We start from the raw sequence: 9,006 nt of genomic DNA, 5'->3' as shown, positions 1-9,006 counted from the left end.
TTTTGGAGATTTAAACCTTTCACTCTTCACATTTCTGTAGCGACTCGGTGTCATTTGTAATATTGACTGGCATGTTCATTCATTCCTTTTAAATAAGTGATTTCTAGAGCCGCTAAGAGATACAACCTGAAATATTCTGAATAACAGGTGAAAGTCACAACTCTTCCTCTATCATTTTGCTGTTACTTGTCTGTTATTGGCACCTTTTTATTGTCTACTTGTGCTTCAAGTTGCCTTATGCTGTAGACATCTGATATCACTCGTGATCTTATATTCAAATACTGTGTAAATTGGCTTGAGGGAATAATGTGTAATGTTGGCACACACATTCTAGATTTACAAACTCTACTCAAGCTGATTTAAAGTTAGTCAATAATATTTCCTTCTTCCTTATCCTTTGTTCTAATTGTCAAAAAACTGGACCAACTGGTCAGTTGTGCAAAGTAACATTTACTCAAGTACTGTACTTTAGTACCATTTTAAGGGACTTGTACTTTACTTGAGTATTTACCGTTTGTACTACTTTGTACTTCTACCCAACTACAATCGGGAGGTAAATCGTGTACTTTTACTCCACTACATTTATTAAATACCTTTATTTACTTTTAAAATGTTGATTAATGATTTGTATTATTTTCAACCTTTAAATAAAACTGCACCTGGAGTTACATCCTAAAGCTACCCTTCAGCAAACAAAGTAATTCAAACTAGCTGCATCTCTACCAGCTTTGATAAGACTTTATTGCATCAATAATTATAATCAAAACAATATATATTATTCAGAAATGTGCCAATTTGCTTGATGAATACTTTTACTTTTGGTACTTTTAAGTATATTTTGATGGTAATTATGTTATACTTTTTGTTGAGTAACATTTGCAACAATGCAGGAGTTTTACTTGTAACAGAGTATTACTACACTCTTGCAGTACTTCTACTTTCCCCACCTCGGTGAACCACTGGTGAACCATTAGTGAAACTGCAGCTTGGACTGTGGTTGTTTCCTTTTCTGGAACACCCAAAGACTGTCCTCTTGAATCAATTATGAGGGAGGCTGGCTTGAGAATAGATTAAATGAATTATGAACCAGTGAGAGTGAGTCTCAAACTGAACAGTGATCACCTGCAGACACAGATATCAACATTGCAGTGATATCTTGTGTCACATAGCAGGAAAAAGCCTCTTATTTTGCCCAGGCAGGGTGATGTTATTGTCCTGTCATGTTCCACGTAGCTACTTCCTGTAGCAGATGACAGCTGGTCATTACTGGTGATGTGACTTTGAGCAGGGGTGGATTCAAGGTGTTATGTGTCACTTATTAACAGATGAGGGACTTGTGGTTTGTTGGCCTTCCTGCTGCCACGTGGGTCCTGGAGGATTGTGGCCGAAGCAGGTGAATTCAGGTGTTTACAGAGATTGGTGTGTTTGTTCACTCTCTCCTCCTCCCTGGTCTCTCCACCCACCCTGTGGGACTGTTTCCTAAAGAGACGAGGAGGAGCGACAATGGCAAGGTTTCCTGCTGCTATGACACTTGCACACCACAAACCGGTTTAAGAAATTATCTTCTTCCCTGTCGTCTTTTCTTTTGCCTCGGCAATAAATCACAGAATGTTTAGAGGGTAAAAGCAGGTAAGGTTTTCAGTAGAGTTGGTTTTGAATAAAACGTTAAAACCCCAGGGTACATGCAGGAATCATTTTGCAGCCAGTACCTGAGGAATCATTTTGTTTGTTTTCTGTTTTTAACAGCCTCGGGAGCAACATATATTCTGAAAAATGCGTCTGTTACTTCGACGGCGTTTGTCCCCCCTTAAACTGGTGCTCCTTGGGGGACTCTCTTCTTGGTGGTCATAGTGGTGCTCCAGAGGGATGTTGGCCCCTCCCCAGGTGGTGACCCCTGGTTTCAGGAGCTGGTCGTAAAGAAGGATAAAGTGATGGTGATGGTGCGAGACGCTGTCAACAACATTGGATTCCAGATCAGAGCTCCGCTGCCAGAGTCAGTCCAGGTGCAGCCCACCGAGGACGCCAAATGCCCCGCTGGAATCTACACTCAGACTGACCTCAAACCTCACCTGGAGAGACTGCCTCAGGACCCCAATAGCCTCGGGGCTGATGGGAAGGCATTTTTGAAAGACAAACTGTCCCCTGAGGAGGAGAAGGAGAAGGAGGAGGGTATGACTCGCCACTGTTTCAACCAGTTTGCCAGCGACCGCATCTCACTCAGCCGTAGTCTTGGGGACGACACGCGGCCTTCAGAGTAAGAACATGTTCTCAAAATAATATGACACGCGGTAGATTAATCGCCCTTTCACCAAGAAGAGTGCCGACAGGCCAGATAATATCTTGGGTCTCACCTGGGTCACGCTCAGAGCATTAATTTAATTATTAATTTACTTTAATTTAATTATTTACATGGATTTTCATATTGTGCTCACAACACAGACTACATATTAAGCACATGTAAATGGGCATTACCTGGTGTTGTAAAAACATATTCTGTATGTATTCAGCTTATAACAACTAAACATGTCACAGGCTTAATAGGCCTTGAGCTATTTCTTTTATAACTGTTTGCTCATAACTCTATTTGCTGTTGAGCACACATTGAATATCTGCAAACAGGTATGTGCTCTTCAAGATATGTTACTTTTAGTCAGATAGGCCTCTCACTCTGACACTCTCTTTGTCTTCTTTTTTGTTCTGGCACGGTGCACGTCATTCAGGTGTGTGGAGAGGAAGTTTCGTCGCTGTCCTCCTCTGCCTACCACCAGTGTATTATTGTCTTCCACAATGAGGCCTGGTCCACCCTCCTCAGGACGGTCTACAGCGTCCTGCACACTTCTCCTGCTTCCCTGCTCGTGGAGATCATCTTGGTTGACGACGCCAGTGTTGCAGGTAGGAAAAATATAAACACATACAAATGACCACACATAAGTTGAACACTCGGACATATAAAATACCTTTTGTAAGAGTTTCGCAGCAATCACTTTTTTGTGATATTTCTGCTCTTAATCGGGCAGTAAATGAGAGAGGATGTGTATGTTATGTTGGGGGAGTTGGTGGTTCAGTTATTTGAATGTAAGTAACTAAAAAAACATACATTATGAAATATTATTAAACGACACACTATAAATCACCAGGAAGCTGGCATTTCTTTCTAAGGGTATACGTGGGGAAACACTGCAGAGCACATTTGGAAAATCAAGAACTTATATGTGATGTATTAATTAAACTGACCTTCACATTTGTATGGCATCAATCCACTGTAAGCTGTGAGCGTTGATAAGAAAGGTGTTTTACAGCAGCTTGCACACACAGTAACAGGCAGTCGGGTATCATAAATAAACATGACACTGTGTATTTTACTATAGTTATGTGCAATAGGCTGACCTCTAGTGAAATACGAATTACTGTGGTGCGCACCAACATGACAAAAGACTCTCCGTGAGCTCCTCCACCTTGGTGAGAGTTGGCAAAAGTGACAGGCTTCTTTTATCATAGCTGTTCCAGCTTTGACATACAAGTGTAGCTTTGTTGTATGTTTTGCATAGGAAAATGTTTCGCAGTCCAAACTGAAATGCTTCTATGACTTCACTGTGCAAACTGTTAAGGAACTTCACTTTTTGCTACGAGCACAGCAGCTCAGTCACAACGTTTAAACATGCGGTTGGCCAGCAGATTGATTTAGATGGAAACCGGAGAGAGATTGTGGTCATAAAAGGATAAGTATAGCCCACTCTTACTACTGTAGAAACCTTTCCACTTTGTTGTTATTCTGGCAGTGGTCTCAAAGCCTATACATAGGATTGTTTCACTTCTTTCTGGGCAGCAATATCCATATTTATTCATATTTAATGCTGAAAATAGTAGTTTCAATGACAACTTCTGTTTCAAGTCTGTTGCATCTCTGACTAAAGTCTGCAACAGTATAGAGTGTAGTTTAAAATGTGCACCAGTAACCATCACATTTTAGAATACATTTACATTGTTTTTTAAATGAAGACGAGGCGTACCACAATAATGTTTTTTTCCCTACAGAGCACGCTGAAGAGCCAAATGGAGGACTATGTGCGTCAGCTAAAGATTGTCCGTGTCCTGAGGCAGCCGGAGAGGAAGGGCCTCATCACTGCCAGGCTGCTGGGGGCCAGTGTTGCTCAGGGAGAAGTGCTAACCTTCTCGACGCACACTGTGAGAAAAACACACACACACACACACAAGAACAACAATACACAAGCCACCATGGCTGTTTTCAAGCATTAGTATGTAGCTACTTTGGGGAAATTACACTACCAGGGTTAGGGATTTATGTGTTTTTTCAATATTTGCTAAATACTCACCATACTAACCATCAAGTGTCTCATATTTCCTTTAATTCTCTAAAAAAGTTGGTTTGTGCTATATACGTAATGGCAGTATTTTGGATAAAATTGTGGTTCATGATTGTTTTGCTTAATATCAATGGTTATTCATGTCTCGGTCCAATTAAAAACTTGAATGTGTTGTATTTCATGCACTCATCAGTAAAACGTTCAGGAGACGTTTAAATTATAACTTTCTTGACGATAATTTGTTAGAAACAGATAGTGCTTGATTACAGCATGCTTGAAACGAACACAATGTTATGTAATTACTTGCATGTTGAAGCCATGCATTGCCCTCTCAACCCATCATAACTCTGTTTACCTAAAAGATAGTTAAACATATGTTTCTTGTCTAGGTGAGTGCTTCCACGGCTGGCTGGAGCCCCTGTTGGCCCGCATTGTCGAGGAACCCACCGCTGTGGTTAGTCCAGAGATCACCACCATTGATCTTAACACCTTTCAGTTCAACAAGCCCGTGGCCTCGAACCGCGCTTACAACCGAGGTAACTTTGACTGGAGCCTGTCCTTCGGCTGGGAACAGATCCCTGAGGAGGCGAGGAAGCTGCGCAAAGGATGAAACCTACCCTGTAAAGTACGAAGGATCCTGTTGGTTTCACTAAGAACGAGCTGAATCATTTAGGTGTATAAACATTTGTATCTTTCTCTGCAAATTACAGAACCCCTACTTTTGCTGGAGGTCTCTTCTCATCTTGAAGACGTACTTTGAACACATTGGAACATACGATGACAAGATGGAGATCTGGGGCGGTGAAAATATTGAGATGTCCTTCAGGGTAAGTCTCTATGTCTGTACTCTTTCAGTGCCACACATTTAACGAGTCTATCTGCATTTGTATCTATGTTAATTGTGATCCACAGGTGTGGGCAGTGTGGGGGTCAGCTAGAGATCCTCCCCTGTTCTGTGGTGGGACATGTGTTCCGGTCCAAGAGCCCCCACACTTTCCCCAAGGGCACAGAGGTCATCACTCGGAACCAGGTGCGCCTGGCCGAGGTCTGGATGGACGACTTCAAGAACGTTTTCTATCGCCGCAACAAGAACGCTGCCGTTATGGCCAGTGAGGTTAGTGAGAATGGAAAGTAACACCATGTTATGTGCACTGTGGATACAATGGCATTTATCACCCTGATTTCACTCAAGCGGCAAACTCCAAGTCTGAAAAGTGAAGCCAATAAGGCCCAAACCGGCTTTCTTTCTATAGCAATCAGGGCTTCACTCATGGTTGTGAAATAAGTCCATAAAAGAATGAACCTCGTCCTCACTAGATATACGAACAAGAGCCAAGTGCTCTTTAATACAAAATGAATAATGTTCCTTTTTGTAAATTATGCTCTAGTTTACAGTAAAATGAACCATTAGGCAGCAAAAGCTTTAGGACATGGCCATCTTGTGATTGACCGTTTGCCACCAAGGGGAAGTCTGTGTTTTCATATTAGAACTTTACCCTTTCACAGTGTGTTTTTGCGTTATAATATATTACTTATGCCTAAAAAGGTCTCGTTGTTTCACACTCTCCTGTAACTTCTGGTAAAAAAAACACAAGATAGCAACAGCCAAAATGCTGAACTTAAGTCCTCAAATCTGTAGTGCACTACTAACCAATGGTTGAAATCATGGTCACTACGTCCACTTCTTATATACTATGCTGATGCCACCTGTTATGTGGCTCACAGGCCACAACGAAAAGAGATGGAGACGTACGAGGGTTTCCGAAAAAGCAAACGGCAAATTTATTGTGGCAACTCAAAAAGTACACTGCAGTGGGTTCTGCGAACAATCTCTACACGTACAATGAGAGGCTGGGCGAGGGGAAGGGATCCCGGCGAGAGTTTCCCACATTAGTCCCGGAGAGAGTCGCGATCGCCCCCCGTGACTCTGAGCAGCAGGGCTTAAGTAGAACCTGTTACGCAGGCCAGGTGTCCCCATTTATGCTGATTGGCCTCCTCAGCTCCACCCCCATCACAGGACCTGCACCACACACGCACACTAACCGGCCTCAGGCTCTGGGGCCGTCACACACCACCTTTTTTTTACCTTTTTAACCTATCATTTGCTTCAACAAGTTGATGTGTTAATATACGTACTTTTTTTTAAATATGCCTCTTCAATGTTTGTAGAATAAGTTTGGGGACATCTCTGAACGTCTGAATCTGAGAGAGAAGCTTCACTGCAAAAACTTCACCTGGTTCTTAAACACAATCTACCCAGAGGCCTTCGTTCCAGACCTAAACCCAACATTGTTTGGAACAGTAAGTCACATTTCCATTTTTCTTTATGTGCAAATCAACAATATGATAAATGACACAAGTTACATACCCTCGAATGTGTCTTACTGTTATTTCATGTTTGTGTTTGTAACAGATTAAAAACTCAGGATCACACAGCTGTCTGGATGTTGGAGAGAATAACCAGGGAGATAAACCAATGATCATGTACACCTGCCACAACATGGGAGGCAACCAGGTACAATGACTCACACGTATAAAATTTAAGATTTGAAGATAATATATAGTAATCTTTATCGGTACAGCACATTTGTACAGCTTGAAGTTCTTTCCAAAAAGATGCAACACATTTACACAATGTCATATAGACTATAGATTTAGACAATATATGATCAAATATATTTACAAAATGTACAAAAAAAGGGACCAACAAGAATAATGATATTAATTAGAAGCCAAATTAAATAAATATGTTGTCAGCTTTCACTTAACATTTCCAGAGAGCCGCCACCTTTAATAGCTCTTGTGTCAGGTATTTTATACTTTCGGAGCATGGTTATAGATCTTTAGAAAATAGATAATGGTTTGATGTTCCCTGTAAGGTCTCTGATTGAATGATCGTCTCTTCTAGTATTTTGAGTACTCCTCTCACAAGGAGCTGCGTCATAATATTGGAAAGCAGCTGTGTCTTCATGCCACGCCACAGCCAGAGCCCGTGAAGCTGGAGCATTGCCAGCGGAAAGGGAAGGGCACCAGTGTGGCAACGCAGGAAGAATGGATCCTAACAGAGGTGAGCAAGGGCCAGACTGAAGGAAAACGCTTTGTGGTCAACGCTTGTTCACATTCAGTTAGATGAGGACTTCCTGGTTGTCATGAGGTTGCCTGGCAACTGGCAGAAGTTGGAAGTGTTATGGCAAAAAAACATATACAACTTGTTTTTGTTTGTCTTTACGCTTTTGTTTTCGTACAGATAGACAAAAGACGTATGTGTTAATTGTAGTGCGCTTTAGAGATGCTAGTAGGTGAGCTAGCTATTTCACCCTGCTTCCAGTCTTTATGCTAAGCTAACATGCTGCTGGCTGTAGCTTTACATTTAGCAGACAGTCAAATGGTGGTATTAATCTACTCATTAATTCTGCTAGAAAGCAAAGAGGCACAATATTCCAGCATACAAGTCTTATTTATTTAATTAATTTTCTATATTAATTAATCTTTTTCTCTGATGCTATTTTCCAGGAACATCTTCTGAAGAATCCCAGCAGTGGGACATGTTTACTTCTGAAAGGAGGCCAGGTTCAGATGGGCGACTGTAATGCTGCTGACCTATTCCAGCAATGGACCTTCAGCTGACCTCCCCATCATTAGGTGACCCCCTCACCATGTGTCCCCTTCCTCAGACTCGAGGCCCCATGGAGCCAGCTCAACATTGATCCAGAAGGATTTCATGCTGTGGAGCTTGGGGCATTCGGCCCTACTTAGTGGACATTCAAACATGGAGGACAAAGAAAAGACAGTCCTGGTCATTTCACAGAGGAAGACGTTTGGGTTGGCCTAAATTTGTTTTAAATTTATTTATGATGGACTCTGAAGAAAAATCATTATCAGAAACTTGGACTTGGCCTTCAGCAGTGACAGCTTGACTGATAGATTGTCTGTGAACTGCAATTATCTCATTTCAGTGCATTTACGCTCCAGCTTGAAAAATTAAATAACCCTTTAGTGCCTTTTTTTTGTTCTGACAATGAATGTTGAAACATGACAAAAAGCAAGTCTTACTCTTAACCCAAAAGCAAGAGATGTCTGTTTTTAATAAAAAGAAAGAAGAAAAATTATCTTTAGTGATTTTCTTTTTATTGCCATAAGTATTACAAAAATCAACCGGGAGCTTAAACTGTGAAATACGTTTAAGTTATAGCCAGCTTCATCTGTCCTTAATAATGTGTTCAAGGTACTAATCTTACATTGGTATTCAAATGTTCTTTTTTTGAAATGGTCAGTATTGATTCACCGGGTGATCTCATGAAATAATGATTAACTCACTGTGGTTCTCACATATAGTCATTTGGATTTAGATGGCCTGCCATAATTCATGACTTAATTTACAGTCTTGTAAAAGTTGTGTTGGCAGAGGCTATGTGCTGATAACTCTTTCTGCAACAAAGCCATAGGGCTCTCTCAGTCAGAGGCTTCTGTTAATGTTTACGCAACATTTGTCCAAGGTTTCGTTTAGGAGGAAGGAACATTCTTGCCAATTGTTAAACGTCTGACAGACCTGAAATGTAAGTTTAGATGAATAGGTAGGACTTCTTCAGGTTGACAAACCGGATCTAAATACCTGCTGATTTAATTTCATAGGTGGAATTGTCTTCACGCCCAAACTGCAGTACAGTAGAGGTTGGAGAGA

The 9,006-nt window shown here is 41.2% G+C and overlaps 1 pseudogene; it reads left to right on the top strand.

The window, feature by feature from the left end:
• Positions 1-1,773: 1,773 nt before the first annotated feature.
• On the top strand, positions 1,774-8,434 carry LOC117541753 (annotated as a pseudogene).
• The last annotated feature ends 572 nt before the right edge of the window (positions 8,435-9,006 follow it).

This window comes from Gymnodraco acuticeps, unplaced genomic scaffold, assembly GCF_902827175.1.
Source record: "Gymnodraco acuticeps unplaced genomic scaffold, fGymAcu1.1, whole genome shotgun sequence".
Classification (NCBI taxonomy): Eukaryota; Metazoa; Chordata; class Actinopteri; order Perciformes; family Bathydraconidae; genus Gymnodraco; species Gymnodraco acuticeps.
The sequence above is the reverse complement of the archived record's forward strand: the minus strand, read 5'-3'. Positions and strand labels throughout refer to the sequence as shown.